Genomic DNA, 19,392 nt, shown 5'->3' with positions numbered 1-19,392 from the left:
GTTGTTACATAATATTGAGCAGAGTTCCCTGTGCTATCCAGTATTCCCTTGTTGGTTATCCATTTTAAATGTAGCCGTGTGTACATGTCAATCCCAAACTCCCTAACTATCCCTCCCCCCGACCCTTCCCAGCTGGTAACCAGAAGTTTGTTCTCTAAGTCTGTGAGTCTGTTTCTGTTTTGTAAATAAGTTCATTTGTATCATTATTTTTTTTTTAGATTCGGCATATCATACGATATTTGTCTTTCTCTGTCTGACAAGAAGTCTTACATTTCTGACGATTAAAACCAAGATGGATATTTTCACGTCGCTGCCTGTGATAGCCGGAAGGAAAGTGGGCGTGCTTGGAGGGACGGCGGCAGAAAACTCATTCTGGTAAGACACTTAGGTTTATTGGATGTTTGTGAAGTGCCAGGTTTGCCTGTGTCAGCTCGTCTGAGTCTCAGCTTGGTGCTGTGATTACCTCCCATCCTCCCGATGAGGACACTGTGGTGTAGAGAGCATGGGTTGAAGGTCACAAAGTGGTAAGCGGATGTGGGAGAGTCCAGACCACACCAGCCCTTGCTCCTAATTACTCCTCCAGACTGCTTTTCCCCTTCAGTTATTGCTGTAGAAGGCCAGGAAGCAAAATATGATATCCAGGGACCCTTATAAATAAGTCATACATGGGGAAATTCCTAGAACTAAAAAATTACAGATCATGCAAGAAAGCATTGAAGTTGCATTCAGTAAAGCTGTCCAACTTTTGCCAGATATTTTTCCAAACTGCGGACACTTCTGTTTACCAGCTAACACTTAAAATTTCAGTTCTTTTCTTTTGCGGTACGCAGGCCTCTCACTGCTGTGGCCTCTCCCGTTGCGGAGCACAGGCTCCGGACGCGCAGGCTCAGCGGCCATGGCTCACGGGCCCAGCCGCTCCGCGGCACGCGGGACCCTCCCGGTCCGGGGCACGAACCCGCACCCCCCGCATCGGTAGGCGGACTCTCAACCACTGCGCCACCAGGGAAGCCTCTAAGATTTCACTTCTTGATAGTACTCGATAGCTCTTGATAGTATGTTAGTGACATGCTAACCGTCTTGCATCCCGATTGCTTCAAGCCAGTTTGTGATAAACCAAGGGGATGACATCATAGAAACCCAGGGGCTGCTCTGTGCCCACTTGTCTCTTCCTGCTGAGCTGTCCATTTTCTTTTCATTTACCAGGCCAGGGGCAGCTGCCGATAAGGTACAGGTATAAGGCAGCCTCTCTAAAATATCACATTTTCAATTCTCTGATGAAATTTAATTTTCTGAAGAGTTTTTTCTTTTGTAGACACGTTCACTTAACTTAAGTTAGAATTTGTACTTCTGTATCACAAATGAATCCTTCATGTAATAAGCGTTTATTGCGTGCCAGACATTCTCACATGGGTCAGTTATAGTCACCACGGCTAGCGTAGTGTGAAATAACTTTTTACATTCATATTTTATGATCTTCCTAGCAAAGCTTTTAAATAAAGTTTATTTCAAATTAAAATGAAGTTGAAACATAAACTCCAGTACATGAATTTGTAATGAGTCCGTAATTCTTAGGAAATAGAATGTCTCCATTGTAATTAGTCTATTCTTTTAACTTGAAACCCTTTAAAACTAAGAAGTGGAGCTGTCTACACTTCAAGTTTGCTCAAGGCACACTCCAGACAGCCACTCGGGGATTTTTGTTGAGATACACTTTAGAGTATGTTCCAGGCCCAGCCGTAATCAAACGGCACACTCCGTTTGAGAAGTCCTTTGAGGAGTCTTAACAAGAGGACCATGAAAGGTGTAGGTGATGTTTAGGAAAATTGGTAAGAAGTAAGAAAAAATGTATCCTACAGCTGACCTCAGTGGAGGAAAAGAAGGAGGCATCACCTCCTACGGGCCTGAAAGGATGAACAAGGGCTGGGTTTCCTGGACACAGAGAGAGCAGTCTCAGGGTCAGGGCCGTGCAGCTGGACCACCCTAAGGGAGAAAGATGCAGCTGGACCTCCTGGCTCCACAGGGAGGAGACCCCGGTAAACACCCCTCAGTCCCTTCCTGTCCTCTGACCTCTGCACAGCATCCCACTGGCCAAACTCAGTGGGAAGCCAGAGGTCAAGGGGGGCTGTGGATGCAGCCCACAGAGGTCAGTGTCCCTGGACCCACACACTCTAGAGCATGGGGAGAAGGTGGGAGGGGGGTCAGAGAGGGCTGAGCAGAAAACACTACGCGGTGCTTCTCTGTCACTGTGCACTGCAGGAATTGTAAGAGCTCATGAGTGAGATGGGGCCACTCAACATGTGGTTGAGAAAATTAGTATAATACTAACCTCTGGGGTTTTCTTTTTCTTTTCTTTTCTTTCTTTTCCTTTTTTTTTTTTTTTTTTTTTTTTTAGTGAAACAAGTAAAGTGTTTATTTGGAGGAAAAGTAGTACGGGTGAATAGACACACACGGATGGACTCGAGAGAGAGTCACGCCTTTGTGGTAGTTTGAATCACTTATGTGGGGCATTTCTTCTGGGTTTCCTCTGGCCAATCATTTGGGTTTTCTTTTTCTCTTCTTACTTCCTTTGCTCTCAAATTAAGATAATTCTCCTATACATTCTATGCTGAAATATTTGGGAAAGAGATATGAAAATATTTTTTTGATCTACCTAAATAATTCCTCTAATTCTCTCCTCTTCACAAATTATGAGTGAAAAATACCAGAACAGTTTAAAGTAGCACAGGCCACATTGGAAATACAATTTTGAAGAAGATAAGGGGTGTGTGTGAGACGAGAAAAATGCCTCTTGTTTCTGTGATGTAAGCGTCCCATGGCACTTCCTGAAGACCGTGTGCCGAATAAGTGAATATGAATGAAAGAAGGCATTGGGTGGGAAACACGACGCATAAACGCGTGAGGCCAGGATGTCACTGCTCTGCCAGGAGCAGGTCGTGCCCGTCTCCTGTCATGTTTCTTCTCTGACTGCCCCATCCTCTCTTCACCCTACTTAACTTGTTTACGCGTCTGGCTTTCTGACCAGACTGTAAATTCCGTCAAAGCGGGCGCCGTATCCTCTCAGGAGGTAGTAACTCAATTCATGTTGTTTAAATAGTCAACAAAGCAGGAATTACAGCAATAGTTTAATAGTAAATCTTAAAAATAGGTGAAATCAACTAAATTTAAGAGGCCCAAAACTCATAGAATTTTCACATGTTCCAAGTACCAGAAAGAATTGAGGGAGGGGAAAAAAGCCTTCATTCCCCACCCTCTTTATTCTCTCATTAAATTATTTTTATCTTACTAGTAGCAAATAGTGTTTCTTTTTTTTTTTTTAACTGGTGCTTTCTTCCATCTCCAAGTTGTACAAATGCTTGCATGACAATACAGGGCACCTATAACAATATTAAATGTATTTACATTATATATTTATAAATATTAGAATTCCCATAATGCTTTTTATGGAAATCTTAGTGAAGTTCTAGAAATGGGAGCTACTTAGCATAGGTGGATTACTCTCTGAGGACACAATCCCGATTCCGTGATTCTTTAAGCCTGATCAGGCAAGGGCAAAGGTTTTTCAAGCAAGGCGTCTTCATTTCTTCTGCTTAATTATGCATCTGTGTAGTGGCTGCAGAAGCCTACAAAAAAATTCTGCGTTCATAGTTCAAAAGGAGAATGCTTTCTTAATACTTACATTTTTCATGGCAAATATAACTTTTTAAAGCTTTTGATATCGAACATATTTATTAACTTCTGACAAGTATGTTGAAGATGAAAGTATCTAAAGTGATGGGAGAAATGTTCACACCTTGAGGTATGGGGAAGTCGTTCTAGCTCGTATGTGATCTGTCTTGAACTTTATGCTAATGGACAGCCGGTCTCCTGGCCCGTCAGACATGTACTGTACGTCTGCTTTAAGCATTAAAGAAAAGAATGCATTGATACGTCAAAATGGGTGCTGTACAGCAGAAAGTAACACAACATTGTAAATCAACTATACTCCAATAAAAATTAAAAGAAAAAAAAGGAACTAGGCAGCTGGCTGTACTCAAACCTGGAAGAGCTGAAAATATACAAATTAAAGATGCCTCTGAAAGAGGAAAAGGCCAGAATCCTACTACAGCTGATCATGTTACATACTGATCTTTTGATCTCTGCCCCCGGGCATGAGGATTTTCTACGTCATTCATTAATACCTTCAACGAGCGCTTACTGAGTCTCCTGCACGCTGACGTTGTTATAAACGAAGCACACGCACAACTCCGTATTTCCTTTTCCACTGAATATGACACACGTTTTTGTCAAATGAAATGAACAAACACTAAATGGAGTAACCGTGGTTCAGGCATCGGAAATGGAGCCCAGTTGTCACTGTGAATATTGGTTTCAGACACATTCCTGCATCACTGAGAACTTGAATTTTGAACTGGGTCAAAGTCGGGACACCACCAGCCGTTTTCAGAGCACTATCTGGGGACAGCCGCCAGCTGCCACCTCAGGGTCTCCAGGTCTCCCCTGAGTGTGCAGCCACTTCAGACCCCACCCGATCCTTGCCTAACAAGCACCCTTGCTGCTTGCCAGCTCCCATCCTCATTCTCGACAAACTTACGTAACTTTGTGGGTTCTGCCTTTGTAAGCTCCCCCCGTTTTGTAGTCGGGCGGAACACAGCTCAAGTGCTTCTTTTTTTTTTTTGCGGTACACGGGCCTCTCACTGCTGTGGCCTCTCCCGTTGCGGAGCACGGGCCCCGGACGCGCAGGCTCAGCGGCCATGGCTCACGGGCCAAGCCGCTCCGCGGCACGTGGGATCCTCCCGGACGGGGGCACGAACCCGTGACCCCCGCATCGGCAGGCGGACTCTCAACCACTGCGCCACCAGGGAGGCCCTCAAGTGCTTCTTGAATCTGTGTCTGCCGGGCCTATAGTTCTCAGTGTGACTCAGATAAAACTCATTTCTATTCTTATAATAGATTATTTATGGATTATTGGTGTCGACAAGAGTCAATGGGTTGTGGTTTCATTCGTTTGTTTGCTGAAATTAAAAAACACATAGAAACAAAAAACCCTGTGGCAAATACAACTTTTATCCTGTCTGCTATCAATTTGGAGAATGGTTTCTATAACTTCAACGTCTAAGTTTTCTCACTTTAATTTTTAGTCAGCATTATTTTTATGTTTATACAGTAGACCGTGAACCAAAAATTAGAGCAGAAGTAGGTTGGTACTTTTGAATAGAGCTACTAATTTAATGGTAAAATGAGATTTGCCTTAATAAAATTTTGATGAAAATATTTGATTTCATGTACTCTGATATAGAAGGAAAATTTCAGGCTTTTGCCTGAAATATCAAAATTTCTGAATGCATTTGTAAGTGGAGGTTTTACCTTATTCTTTAATTACCCCTTCGGTGTTTAACAACCCTCACTCTCAGGAAAATAATTTAAATCTGCTTAACTTCTTTCATGAAAGGTAAGCTGAGTTTCTCCTGGTTTATCTTCACTAAAATTATTTATTAGATCGTACTTATTCTTGTCACCTAAGAAAATATGAAATTATTCCAAGGCAAACTGACCGAATGCACTTCCGATTCAAAATGCACTCATTCTTCCCTTATCTTTGAGTGACTCGGGTTAGTAGATAAGAAATGCAATGGCTGATGGTAGGCTTTCTGAAAGCAGGGCTTTCTCTCTCTCATCCACTGGTGTAACCAACCATAGGGTTTAGAACAGCCCTAGTAATTGTCCAGTTATACTTTTTGAACGAATGGATCAATCAAAGCAGGTTGTCTTTGTCTGTTTTGGCTGCTTAAATTAGAACACCACATACCAGGTGGCTTATAAACAACAGAAATGTAGTTTTCACTGGTCTGGTGGCTGGGAAGTCCAAGATCGAAGTGCCAGCAGTTTCGGTGTCCGATGAGAGCCCAGTTCCTGGTTTATACAGTTCAAAGCCGAGTGTCCGCTGTAACCTCACATGGCAGAAGGGTGAGGGATCTCTCAAGAGCTTCCTTTGTAAGGGCACTAATCCCAGCACCTCCCAAAGGTCCCACCTCCACATACCATCACATTAGGGGCTAGGTTTCAACATATACATTTTCAAGGGGCACAAACATTCAATCTATAGCACAGATCTTTCATAAAAGGCTGTTTCGTCATAATTCTCTAGAAAGCAAACATTCAAGTAATAAAGCAAATAAGGGTAAATGTGGATGTTTATAGAGTGTTTCCAACTCAAATGAATCTCAGATAAATAGATGATAGATAGGTCAATTGATAAATATTATGTTATACTAAAGTCATACCACGGTCCACACACCAAGTCTGATCAGGGTTGGGGAAAGAGAGGAACCTTTGGGGATGTTTAACCGATTAGTACATAAAACTAACTTTGACTTAGATCAGTTTTCTGCGCTTTGGTGATACGATTCACCTACAGGCTTGTTTAAAATATCTTCCCAGGCTCCTCCGTGAAAAGTCTGTTTCATTGTACCTGCAGGGATCCCAGGAGTCTGCATTTTTATAAGCTCAGCAAGTGATTTTTATAATCGGCTAAGAGAGCAAAGTGGCTCTGTTTTCATAGTTGCTGGGAAATAGTTAATACAAAAGCAAGAGAAAATATAAGTAAGTATGAAATAACAGAGCTGCAACTGTAAAAATAAGAGCTGTAAAAAAATGTGCGGTAGCTCCCCCTTATCTGCATGGGATCTGTTCCAAGACACAGTGGATGGTACTGAACCCTCTATATATTGATACTGTATCTTTTCCTATACATACATACCTGTGATAAAGTTTAATTTATAAGTTAGAAACAGTAAGTGATTAACAACTATAACTAATAATAAAATAGAACAATGATAACAATATCCTGTAATAAAATTGAATGTGGCCTCTCCCTTTTGAAGTATCTTACTGCACAAATTTAACGCCTTTCCCACCTTAACTAAGCCCTTGTCAGGTACCACGGTTATAAGTTTTGCAGTTTGAGGTGCTACAGCAAGACTAGGACAAATTTCCTTTTCCTTCTTCACAATTTCACAGAATAGTCATTCTTATCGTAGATCTTAGCCACTTCAGCATATAATTCTTTTCTTTCCTTATGAACCTTCACCTTTTCACTTAAAGGAAGCACTTTACGGCTTCTATTTGTTCATATTCGCATTGCCAGCATGATTCCTCTTGTGCTTTGGGGCCATTATTAGGTAAAATAAGGGTCTGTTGATCACAACCGCAGGACAGTCTACCTGATCACCCAGCGGCTACTAAGTGAGTAACCTGCAGGACGCTCTGGACAAAGAGAAGATTCACGTCTCAGGTGGGATGGAGCTGATGGTGTGAGATTTCATCCCATACTCAGAATGGCACACCATTCAAAACTTAAGGATTGTTTATTTCTGGAATTTTCCATTTAATATTTTCCGACCCTGGTTGACTGCAGGTGACTGAAACCGTGGATAAGGGGGGCTACTCTAAGAATAAAGAAAGAGGACAAAAAATAAGTACATAAGTTCTGATAAATATCAATATCTGATAGGAGAGTAGAGAAATGTCATTTTGAAATAAAACATTAAAAAAAAAAAAAAAAGGAACATTCATTCTCGGGCTTCCCTGGCGGCGCAGTGGTTGAGAGTCCGCCTGCCGATGCAGGGGACGCGGGTTCGTGCCCCGGTCCGGGAGGATCCCACATGCCGCGGAGCGGCTGGGCCCGTGAGCCATGGCCGCTGAGCCTGCGCGTCCGGAGCCTGTGCTCCACAACGGGAGAGGCCACGACAGTGAGAGGCCCGCGTACCACAAAAACAAACAAACAAACAAAAAGGAACATTTATTCTTTACTTTTACCATAAGTGTTTTAGTGTATTGTAGCAGCAGCTTCTGAAAATGTGCAACTTATAATTACAAAACTGTCCAAGGGAGGATCTTGCCCAGGAAAGGTAACCTTTTATTTGAAAACTGAAGGGACACCTAGTGTCTGATAGATGATTTCAGGGCCATGACTAATAGGTGTAATTAAAGTGTTTCTCAGCAGGCTGGGGAGAGAAAAATCTGAAACTCTGAAAAAAGTCTTGTCAATTTAAGACCTCACAGATTTGAACTCCAGTAAGAAAGACTCAAATCAAAGTTTGGAGGGGATTTTGGGGGAAGTCCTGTTGGACACACACAAGCTGGAGCTCCCTGGGCTGTGCCCACGCAGCCTGTTCCCCGGGCACTGGGGGCCGTGGCTTGCTGGTGCAGGACCCGCTGAGTTCTCTAAATTGTAAGGAATGACTCAGAGTGCAGGTCCCCCACTGGGACCCACTCAGGTCCCCCTTGAAGTTGGGCATGAGAGGCATGGGGGTGAAGAGAAAGAAATCAATGGGTTACGACCAGTCTGGCTACAACTCTGCAAGAACCGTGGGTGTGGTCACCAGCAAACAGAAGTCACTGGAATCAAATAGATACAAAGCCTCTGAGATTTCAAAGACGGCTGTACAGCTCCCAGCCACAGGTGGGGCTCCTTGAGAGGCACACTCTGAGTTTACAGGGAGGCCCTGCCTTCCCCCCACCCCAGGGGAAGGGAAGGGAGGAAACAGGACTCACAGAGGACAAGCCCGGCTCCGACATAGCCTCAGTGGTGGCTTCGGCCAGCTGATGGGGGCTCTGAAGCTGGCGTGATGGTGGAGGACTTGGTACCCTTGCACTGGCTGTAGGGACGTGGCTGCACTAGGAAGGGGCGTAGCCTTGGCGAGGCAGCTCCCTGCAGCTCAGGGCTAACTGATGCTGAGGGCTAACTGCTGCATCATTCCCGGTTACCAGGAAAATCAGTCCTTCAGTTCTAGATGGAGGTCTGGGCAGTGCCTGCCAGGGTCTACTTTACCAGGAAACCACAGTCTAGACTAAAAGAACCTGTGACTGGTTGAGCCGTAAAATGACCCTTGAATCCCAGCCTACATGGGCAGGAAATGAGCTCAAGTCCACAGGGAGGGGAAATTCCAGTTCCGAGATTGAGTAGATGTACGTTTCCCTACTGTTCCCACTAAGTATAACTAAAAACCTTGGACGTTACATAAAGCATACATAAGAAAACTCAAAAATGTAGAGAGCAAGCAGACCAGCTAGGGACCTGGTGACCTGAGGAGCACAGGGCAGTTCCCTGGCTTTTCTTCTTGCCTCACCTGTGGAGCCAAAGAAACAGGCAACCTGGAAACACCAAGAGGTGCAGATCCAAAAAGTCCCCCCGCCCCACCAAGTAAAAGACCTGCTGTCTCTAGTCAAAGGACAAGGAAAACTGTAATCTCTGAGGACAGAAACTTTTAGACAATTATCATTCTACTCTAGCCAAACACCGCAGGAAAAGGAAAACGAGGAACCCAGCTTCCTGGTCCCCACCAGCCTGTGACCGGGCACCCCTCATCGCCACAGAACCAGGGACTTTCGTGACTGTGTGCAGGTCATGAGACCCCAACACAGCGTCCCTGGACCCCACGAGGGGAGACTTGGCTTTCAGCCCGACCCAGCAGTAACCAGGAGACCCAAACTCTTTGGGAGACCAAATGGGGAGTTTGGACTTCTTCCTCTGCTGGCAGTATCAAGGAGATGCACCCCCCCCTTTTCTTGCCAGAGAAGTGTCAGAAAAAAACAGCTAAAACCCAAAGCTTAAATAAGATCCAGAGTTTCATAATATAATACAAAAATGTCCAGCTTTCAATAGAAACTTACTCATCACACCAAGAACAAGGTCTCAAGCTGAAAGAACAAAAGACAGTAAATGGAAGCCAGCACCACAGCGACAGAGATATTAGAATCAGCCTACAAAAACAAGCAGCCGCGATAAAAATAATTCCGTGAGCAATCACAAAACACTTGAAATAAGTGAAAAACAGAAAGCCTCGGCAAAGCAAAGCAGCCCGATGGGAATTTTAAAACTGAAATAAATACAATAATGGAAATAAAAAGCTCTGTTGATGGGCTCAACAACAGACAGGAGGGGACAAAGGAAAGAATCGGTACACGGTAAAATGGAAAATTAGAAAATTTCTCATCTGAACAAAGAGAGAAAATAGGTTGAAAAATAAACAAACAGGGGAGTGGTAAATCAGAATCTTGGGATGAACACACACACACACACACACACACATACACTACTATATATAAGATAGATAAACAACAAGGAACTACTGTATAGCACAGGGAACTCTACTCAATATTCTATGATAACGTATATCTAAAAGGAAAGAATCTAAAAAAGAATGAATATATGTATGTGTATAACTGAATCACTTTGCAGTACACCTGAAACCAACACAACATTGTAAATCAACTATACTCCAATAAACTTTAAAAAATTAAAAATTAACATTAAAAATTTTTTTTAAGTAATAATAAATAAATAAATGAACAGAGCCTCAGGGCCCTTCTCCCTGTGGGATAAGAGCTACAGCTCCACACAGCACAGGGAGATCAGCTCCGTGCTTTGTGACCACCTAGAGGGGTGGGGCAGGGAGGGTGGGAGGGAGACACAAGAGAGAGGGGATACGGGGATATACGTATACGTATAGCTGATTCACTTTGTTATACAGCAGAAACTAACACTCCATTGTAAAGCAATTATACTCCGATAAAGATGTTTAAAAAAAAAAAGTTAAAAAAGCACTACAGCCCTTACATTCCCATCACCTCGTCTCAGAAAGGAGAGAAGAAAGAGGTGGGGCTGGAAAAGTACTCAGATAAGTAACGGCTAAAGCCAAGCGAGCAGATCGTTGGACCCTCAGAATATTTCGTCGCTCTCTGGTACAGGTCCGCAGCGCAGCACGAACCGACGAATCACGACAGACCATGAGTAATGCTTGGCTCTGCCTCAGGTGTCGCTGGTGGGAATGACTGCTGGTGATCCACACGCACACTTTGTGTACAAGAAGGATGTAATGAGTCAATGCCTCTCTCCTACAATTTGACTTTTATGATCTGTAATCTACTTTTTGGCCTTGAAAACAGCTGCTTTCCCCTTGCCGTCTGTCACTGTTTCATACATTCCAGTCGAGGTAGAAAGAAGACAGCAACCCGGTGGTCAGAGTGAGCCGGGAGCAGAAGCACAATGACGCGGCTTCCGGCTCAGGAGCTGTCCCAGCGCTGACCTCACGGGCCGGGACCCTGGGCAAATCGCTGAACATTTCTGAGCCTCCGTTCCCTCATCCTTAACATGGGCACCATCAGAATGCCAACCTCGCTGGACAGCTGTGCAGGTTAGATGAGACAGTGGAAATTCTCACCGTGATCAGCTCCTGCAGTCAGGTCTATGAGAGGAAGGTACAGTGTTGGAGCTCGTTTATTCATTCGTTCATTCATACTCCCCTGCTGCCTCCTGGAGGAGCTGACAGTCTCGTCAGGGACCCGGACAAATAGACAGGCATGGTGATGAGCGCTGGAATAAGACATGGGCGTGGTTGGAGCCCCAGGCAGGGACCCACCGGAAGGGCTAGAAATTCTATGTGGAGCCGCTCCTTGAACTGGCACAGCAAGGTGGGGGGAGGCACTCTCCACGCAGGGAGCAGAATGGGTCAAAGCAGGAGAGGGCGTGGACGCACAGGGAAGTGGAGGGGTTTGGCTTGGCTAGAGAGTGGGAATACCAGTGGGAGAGAGGCCAGAGGTGAAGGGCTTTCGTGCAGTGATGAGGGATGCCGTTCCTTAGGCAAAAGCAAGCTTTTGTATTGTGAATCAACTATACTTCAATTTAAAAAAGAAATATATTTAAATTCTTATATTAAATTTCAGTAAACTATATGCTTCCAAAAGCTCTTGGTGTTGCGTTTGTCTTCAGATCGCTTGGTCTGTGGGTTCACCTTTTTGATCATTGCTGGCATTTCTCTGAAGGTTACAAAGGAAAAAAGTTCTTAAAAAGTTAATGAGTCTGTCTTCTGGGGCTCCAAAAGGAAATTGAGACTGTCTGTAGTTTAATAACGGTCTAGCTGCCCTGTACAAGGACAATAAAAATCACGTGCTTCCCTCATCAGACAGGTTTTGACTGGTTACCTGCTGCCCTTCCGAGGAGCTCTGAAGCAGTCAGGGAGCCTGTACCAAGCAGAACGTTCCCCTCTGATCCGTCAAGTGGCTACCATTAAGCACATATCTTGACATTTACTTTAAAGGTGGTACCCACAGCATCCTATCACTCATTTGATCAAAACCTGCTCTAAAGGGTTTATTTTAATGGCACACATTGGCCTTAGCATCCAGCACTTGCCTGTTTCAGACTCACAGATGGGGAAAAGGTAAAGGACATCTGGCTTCTTTATAATTTAATTCGAGTCAGCAATCATTTATTCAGCGCTCACTGTTGCAGCCTCCAGCCCACGTAGGTCTCTTTCGCCAGCTCCTTCTTACCTCTCACCAGACTCCCCCATCAAAGTGCTGCTCTTTCTATCCTCTTAACTTAATGGAACCACCATTTAAAGGATCATCATTTTAGACCCACAGGCGTGGAAAATAGACTTGTGGTTGCCAAGGGGGATGGAGTGGAGGAGAAATGGATTGGGAGTTTGGGATTAGCAGATGCAAATTATTATATGTAGGATGGATAAACAACAAGGTCTTTACTGTACAGCGCAGGGAACTCTATTCAATATCCTGTAATAAACCATTATGAAAAAGAATATATATATATGTGCATAACTGAATCACGTTGCTGTACAGCAGAAATTAACACAACATTGTCAATCAAAGTATACGTCAATAAAATAAAATTTTAAAAAATGATCCTTGTTTACTTCACTCCCCCCTCTCTGTCTATATCTAATCAATTATCAAAATGTGCTGATTTTCTCAAATGTCTTGCCTTCTCTCCAACCAACTACCCACTCTCAGGCTGGGTCTGTTGCAACGGCTTTATGACCCTTCTTGGTACTATCAGACTAGACCTGCTGGATTCTGGCCTTAGCACAAGTCTCAGGTCATCAGTGCAACCCCCCCTCTGCCCCTGCCACTGTCCTCGGCGCCCTTTCTCGGTGCAGGGCAGTTTCCCAGCAGGTAACACCTCCTTGACGGGAACCCGACCCATAAGTCACATCATTTTACTGCTTCCAGCCTGCACCACAGAAAGGCTTGTAGTTTTCTCTACAAATCATGCTGCTTTTTGTCTCATTTATTGGTTCATATAAGAAATATTTATTAAGGTACCTGCTCTCTGCAAGTCTGGAAATGTAATGGCGAACTGAATGTCTACACAAGGTTACAGTCTATTGGATGCCTCTGGAGATCCCAACTCCTCACCACAAATCATGGGTCTTACTCGTTGCTGGGCATCACCTTCTAGAAGAGACTTCTGACCAACCAGGCTCCCCGCCCCCACCTGCTTCACACCTGTCTCTTCCCCCGACCGCTTCTTTCTGCACACGTGAATACAAGAACAAATAGAGCTGCTCTGTAAGACCTTATAATCCGTGAGAGAAGATGAGAAATATGTGCATGTCCCCATAAAAATGCAGAGAGCAGTCAGAGAAACACAGCCTCCCTGTACTAGATAACAGAGAGATTCCCTCAAGAAACACGCCCTGGGCACCTGGTGTGAAGCATCTCCTGGTGCTTGGTGACAAGAAGAGTAGGCAGCAGCCCATACATCTGAGGAAATCACAGACTGACGTGGGGTTCAGAAGTTTTCATAGGGAGGAAGCATTTGAGATGGACAGAATTTCCAGAAAGGAGAGTGAGGAAAGGGTGAGCAGTGTGGGCGTCAACAACTGGTGAGTGGTCCGTGGCAGGGGCAGACCAGGCTGGGGTTGCTGCAGGGATTAATTTCCCTGGAAGGGGAAATGATAGCCAGAGAATTGATGTCTTAAACAAGTAACCAATCTTTTAGGAGAAGGTGTAACCTCAAATTGACTATATTTGTTTGATTCTGTTTGCATTTAAGTTTTCTGAGTCACGAGGGGATAGTCACTATTAATTAAGAGTGTGTGTCCAGGCAACAGCTAGGGATGTCAACTTACCGTGAATCATTCAATAATTTACTAGTTCAATCTGAGTTTCAAAACATTCTTTTTTTTCTTCTCTCTGTGTGCCAAGCATGGATTTAATACACAATTACTGATGGATTTATTTTAGTTCTAGTATATAGATCATACGCTTTCTGAGTCATGTAGTTTCATCCTTTTTTTTAATTTTTTCTTTTTTGCGGTACGCGGGCCTCTCACTGCTGTGGCCTCTCCCGTTGCGGAGCACAGGCTCCGGACGCGCAGGCTCAGCGGCCATGGCTCACGGGCCCAGCCGCTCCGCGGCGTGTGGGACCTTCCCGGACTGGGGCACGAACCCGTGTCCCCTGCATCGGCAGGCGGACTCTCAACCACTGTGCCACCAGGGAAGCCCATCCTTCTTTTCTTTAATCTTTAAATTTGATTTCTTTAAAAGTTAAAGAGGGGTGGAGTCAAGATGGCGGTGTGGGAAGATGCGGAGTTAGCTTCTCCCCACAGTTAGGGTGCCCGCTGGCCGCTGGGGGGAGACTCTGACCCCCAAGGAGTCGGGAGGAACCCCAAAGTGAACCAGTAGGGTATAAGGGGGACTGAGGGGGGAGGAGGAGTGGAGGCCAGGCAAGATCCGCGTCCCTGAGGTGGGGGAGGTCAGGAGAGGCAGGCGGGAGGGGCCATCCAAGAGGAGCAGGAGAGGGGTATAGCCCCGCCCAGTCAGGCCAGGGGGGCTGCTGAGCTCCCAGGCGGGTCCCCTGCCCTCCAAGCCCCGCCGCCCACCGCATTGGTCCTGGGGGCATAAGAGGGAAGCCAGGGAGATCAGGAGAGGCAGGTGGGAGGGGCCCTCCCAGACCGGAGGAGCAGAAGCGGAGAGGAGGGTATCTGCCTCGAGCACTGGAGACCAGGAAGCCTGCTGGGCTCGCAGGTGAGTCCCCCGCCCTCTGAGACCAGGGTTGGGGGCACCCTGAGCCCCTTCTGCTCCTTGGGCCTAAGCCCCACTGCCCGCAGGCCCCAGGGCCTTTTCCAGCTCTGTGGGTCCTGAGCATTGGCCCCACCCACCCCCCAAACCTCGCCATTGCTTAGGCCCCGCCCTCCACAGCCAAGACCTTCCCCCCACCTTTTTTTTCTTTTCCCTCCTCTTTTTTTTTTACTATTGTGGTACTGATGTACCTTTTGGTGGTTGATTGATTGGTTGGTTGATTCATCTATATTTTTATTTTCACATTCTTACTTACATATCTGTTAGTTTCCTAGTCTAATTTTATTTTTTACTTTGTTATTCTTTTTTTTTTTTTTTTTTTTTTTGCCACCCCACACAGCTTGTGGGATCTTGGTTCACCACCCAGGTGTCTGGCTGAAGCTCCTGCAGTGGGAGCTCCAAGTCGAAACCACTGGACTATCAGAGAAACTCAGACTCCAGGGAATATTCATCGGAGTGAGATATCACAGAGGTCCTCATCTCAGCACCAAGACCCAGCTCCACCCAACAGCCTACAAACTCCAGTGTTGGAAGCCTCAGGCCAAACAACGAGTAAGACAGGAACACAATACCACACATTAAAAAGAAAAATGAGATGGCAAAAAAATGTCACAGATGAAGGAGCACGGTAAAAACCTACAAGACCAAATAAATGCAGAGGAAATAGGCAGTCTACCTGAAAAACAATTCAGAGTAATGATAGTAAAGGTGATCCAGAATCTCGGAAATAGAATGGAAACACATATTGAGAAAATACAAGAAATGTTTAACAAAGATCTACAAGAACTAAAGAACAAACAAACAGAGATGAATGACATGATAAATGAAATGAAAAATACACTACACGGAATCAATAACAGAATAACTGAGGCAGAGGAACGAATAAGTGAGCTGAAAGACAAAATGGTGGAAATAACTGCCAAGGAACAGAATAAAGAAAAAATAATGAAAAGAATTGAAGGCAATCTCGGAGACCTATGGGAAAACACTAAATGCACCAACATTTGAATTATAGGGGTCTCAGAAGAAGAAGAGTAAAAGAAAGGGTCTGAGAAAAAGTTTGAAGAGATTATAGTTGAAAACTTCCCTAACATCAGAAAGGAAATAGTCACCCAAGTTCAGGAAGCACAGAGAGTCCCATACAGGATAAACCCTAGGAAAAACACACTAAGACACATATTAATCAAACTAACAAAAATTAAATACAAAGAAAAAATATTAAAAGCAGCAAGGGAAAAATAAAAAATAACATGCAAAGGAATCCCCATAAGGTTATCAGCTGATTTTTCAGCAGAAACTCTGCAGGCCAGAAGGGAGTGACAGGACATATTGAAAGTGATGAAAGGGGAAAACCTACAACCAAGATTACTCTATCCAGCAAGGATCTCATTCAAATTCGACAGAGAAATTAAAACCTTTATAGAAAAGCAAAAGTTAAGAGAACTCAGCACCACTATACCAGCTTTACAACAAATGCTAAAGGAACTTCTCTGGCAGGAAATACAAAAGAAGGAAAAGACCTACAAAAACAACCCAAAACAATTAAGAAAATGGTAATAGGAACATACATATCAATAATTATCTTAAATGTAAATGTATTAAATGCTACAACCAAAAAACATAGACTGGCTGAATGGATACAAAAACAAGACCCATATACATGCTGTCTACAAGAGACACACTTCAGACCTAGGGACACATACAGACTGAAAGTGAGAGGATGGAAAAAGATATTCCATGCAAGTGGAAATCAAAAGAAAGCTGGAGTAGCAATTCTCATTTCAGAAAAAATAGACTAAAATAAAGACTATTAGAAGAGACAAAGAAGGACACTACATAACAATCAAGGGATCAATCCAAGAAGAAGATATAACAATTGTAAATATTTCTCCTTTTATGGCTGTTAGCATTTGCCACAATAAAAGTGGCAAATGCTAACAGCCATAAAAGGAGAAATCAACAGTAACACAATAATAGTAGGGGTCTTTAATACCCCACTTTCACCAATGGATAGATCATCTAAAACGAAAATAAATAAGGAAACAACATTTAAATGACACACTAAACAAAATGGACTTAATTGATATATATAGGACATTCCATCCAAAATCAACAGAATACACATTTTTTTTTACTTTTATGGTAAATTTATTTTTTATTTTTGAATTTTATTTTATTTATTTTTTTATACTGCATGTCCTTATTAGTGATCAATTTTATACACATCAGTGTATACATATCAATCCCAATCGCCCAATTCATCACACCACCACCAGCACCCCCCCCCACTTCTTTCCCCCCTTGGTGTCCATACATTTATTCTGTACATCTGTGTCTCAATTTCTGCCCTCCAAACCGGTTCATCTGTACCATTTTTCTAGGTTCCACATATATGTGCTAACATACGATATTTGCTTTTCTCTTTCTGACTTACTTCACTCTGTATGACAGTCTCTAGATCCATCCACGTCTCTACAAATGACCCAATTTTGTTCCGTTTTATGGCTGAGTAATATTCCATTGTATATATGTACCACGTCTTCTTTATCCATTCGTCTGTCAATGGGCATGTAGGTTGCTTCCATGACCTGGCTATTGTAAATAGTGCTGCAGTGCACATTGGGGTGCATGTGACTTTTTGAATTATGGTTTTCTCTGGGTATATGCCCAGTAGTGGGATTGCTGGATCATATGGTAATTCAATTTTTAGTTTTACATGGAACCTCCATACTGTTCTCCATAGTGGCTGTGTCAATCAACATTCCCACCAACAGTGCAAGAGGGTTCCCTTTACTCCACACCACCTCCAGCATTTGTTGTTTGTAGATTTTCTGATGATGCCCATTCTAACTGGTGTGAGGTGATACCTCATTGTAGTTTTGATTTGCATTTCTCTAATAATTAGTGATCTTGAGCAGCTTTTCATGTGCTTCTTGGCCATCTGTATGTCTTCTTTGGAGAAATGTCTATTTAGGTCTTCTGCCCATTTTTGGATTGGGTTGTTTGTTTCTTTAATATTGAGCTGCATGGGCTGTTTATATATTTTGGAGATTAATCCTCTGTCCATTGATTCATTTGCAAATATTTTCTCCCATTCTGAGGGTTGTCTTTTCGTCTTGCTTTGCTGTGCAAAAGCTGTTAAGTTTCATTAGGTCCCATATGTTTATTTTCGATTTTATTTCCATTTCCCTAGGAGGTGGGTCAAAAAGGATCTTGCTGTGATTTATGTCAAAGAGTGTTCTTCCTATGTTTTCCTCTAAGAGTTTTGTAGTGTCTGGTCTTACATTTAGGTCTCTAATCCATTTTGGGTTTATTTTTGTGTATGGTGTTAGGGAGTGTTCTAATTTCATTCTTTTACACGTAGCTGTCCAGTTTTCCCAGCACCACTTATTGAAGAGGCTGTCTTTTCTCCATTCCATATCCTTCCCTCCTTTGTCATAGATTAGTTGACATAGGTACGTGGGTTTATCTCTGAGCTTTCTATCTTGTTCCATTGATCTGTTTCTTTTTTTGTGCCAGTACAATATTGTCTTGATTACTGTAGCTTTGTAATATAGTCTGAGGTAGGGGAACCTGATTCCTCCAGCTCCGTTTTTTTCCCTCAAGACTGCTTTGGCTATTCAGGGTCTTTTGTGTCTCCAAACAAATTTTAAGATTTTTTGTTCTAGTTCCATAAAAAATGCCACTGGTAATTTGATAGGGATTGCATTGGATCTGTAGATTGCTTTAGGTAATATAGTCATTTTCACAATATTGATTCTTCCAATCCAAAAACATGGTATATCTCTCCATCTGTTGGTATCATTTTTAATTATTTCATCAGTGTCTTATAGTTTTCTGCATACATGTCTTTTGTCTCCTTAGGTAGGTTTATTCCTAGGTATTGTATTCTTTTTGTTGCAGTGGTAAATGGGAGTGTTTCCTCAATTTCTCTTTCAGATTTTTCATCATTAGTGTATAGGAATGCAAGAGATTTCTGTGCATTAATTTTGTATCCTGCTACTTTACCGCATTCACTGATTAGCTGTAGTAGTTTTCTGGTGGCATCTTTAGGATTCTCTATGTATAGTATCATGTCATCTGCAAACAGTGACAGTTTTACTTCTTTCCAATTTGTACAGAATACACTTTCTTCTCAAGTGTTCAAGGAACATTATCCAGGATAGATCATACCTTTGGTCACAAATCAAGCCTTGGTAAATGTAAGAAAATTGAAATCATACCAAGTATCTTTTCCGACCACAATGCTATGAGACTAAATATCAATTACAGGGAAAAAACTGTAAAAAATACAAATACATGGCGGCTAAACAATACACTACTAAATAACCAAGAGATCACTGAAGAAATCAAAGAGGAAATAAAAAAATACCTAGAAACAAATGACATAGAAAATACACTGACCCAAAAACTATGGGATGCAGCAAAAGCAGTTCTAAGAGGGAAGTTAATAGCAATACAATCCTACCTCAAGAAACAACAAAAATCTCAAATAAACAACCTAAA

General features: G+C 43.2%; 1 long non-coding RNA gene across 1 annotated transcript in view; it reads left to right on the top strand.

Annotated features, from left to right (window-relative positions):
• Positions 1-15,960, top strand: part of LOC116742628 — a 28,391-nt gene extending 12,431 nt beyond the window's left edge. The window contains exons 2-3 of the long non-coding RNA XR_004346523.1: positions 219-375; positions 15,227-15,960. This is a non-coding gene — a long non-coding RNA (uncharacterized LOC116742628). The remainder of the gene's footprint in view (positions 1-218; positions 376-15,226) is intronic.
• Positions 15,961-19,392: the final 3,432 nt, after the last annotated feature.

The sequence above is a fragment of the Phocoena sinus genome, chromosome 17 (genome assembly GCF_008692025.1).
Source record: "Phocoena sinus isolate mPhoSin1 chromosome 17, mPhoSin1.pri, whole genome shotgun sequence".
Lineage (NCBI taxonomy): Eukaryota > Metazoa > Chordata > Mammalia > Artiodactyla > Phocoenidae > Phocoena > Phocoena sinus.
Note: the sequence above shows the minus strand (reverse complement) of the source record. Positions and strands in the feature narration are given on the sequence as shown.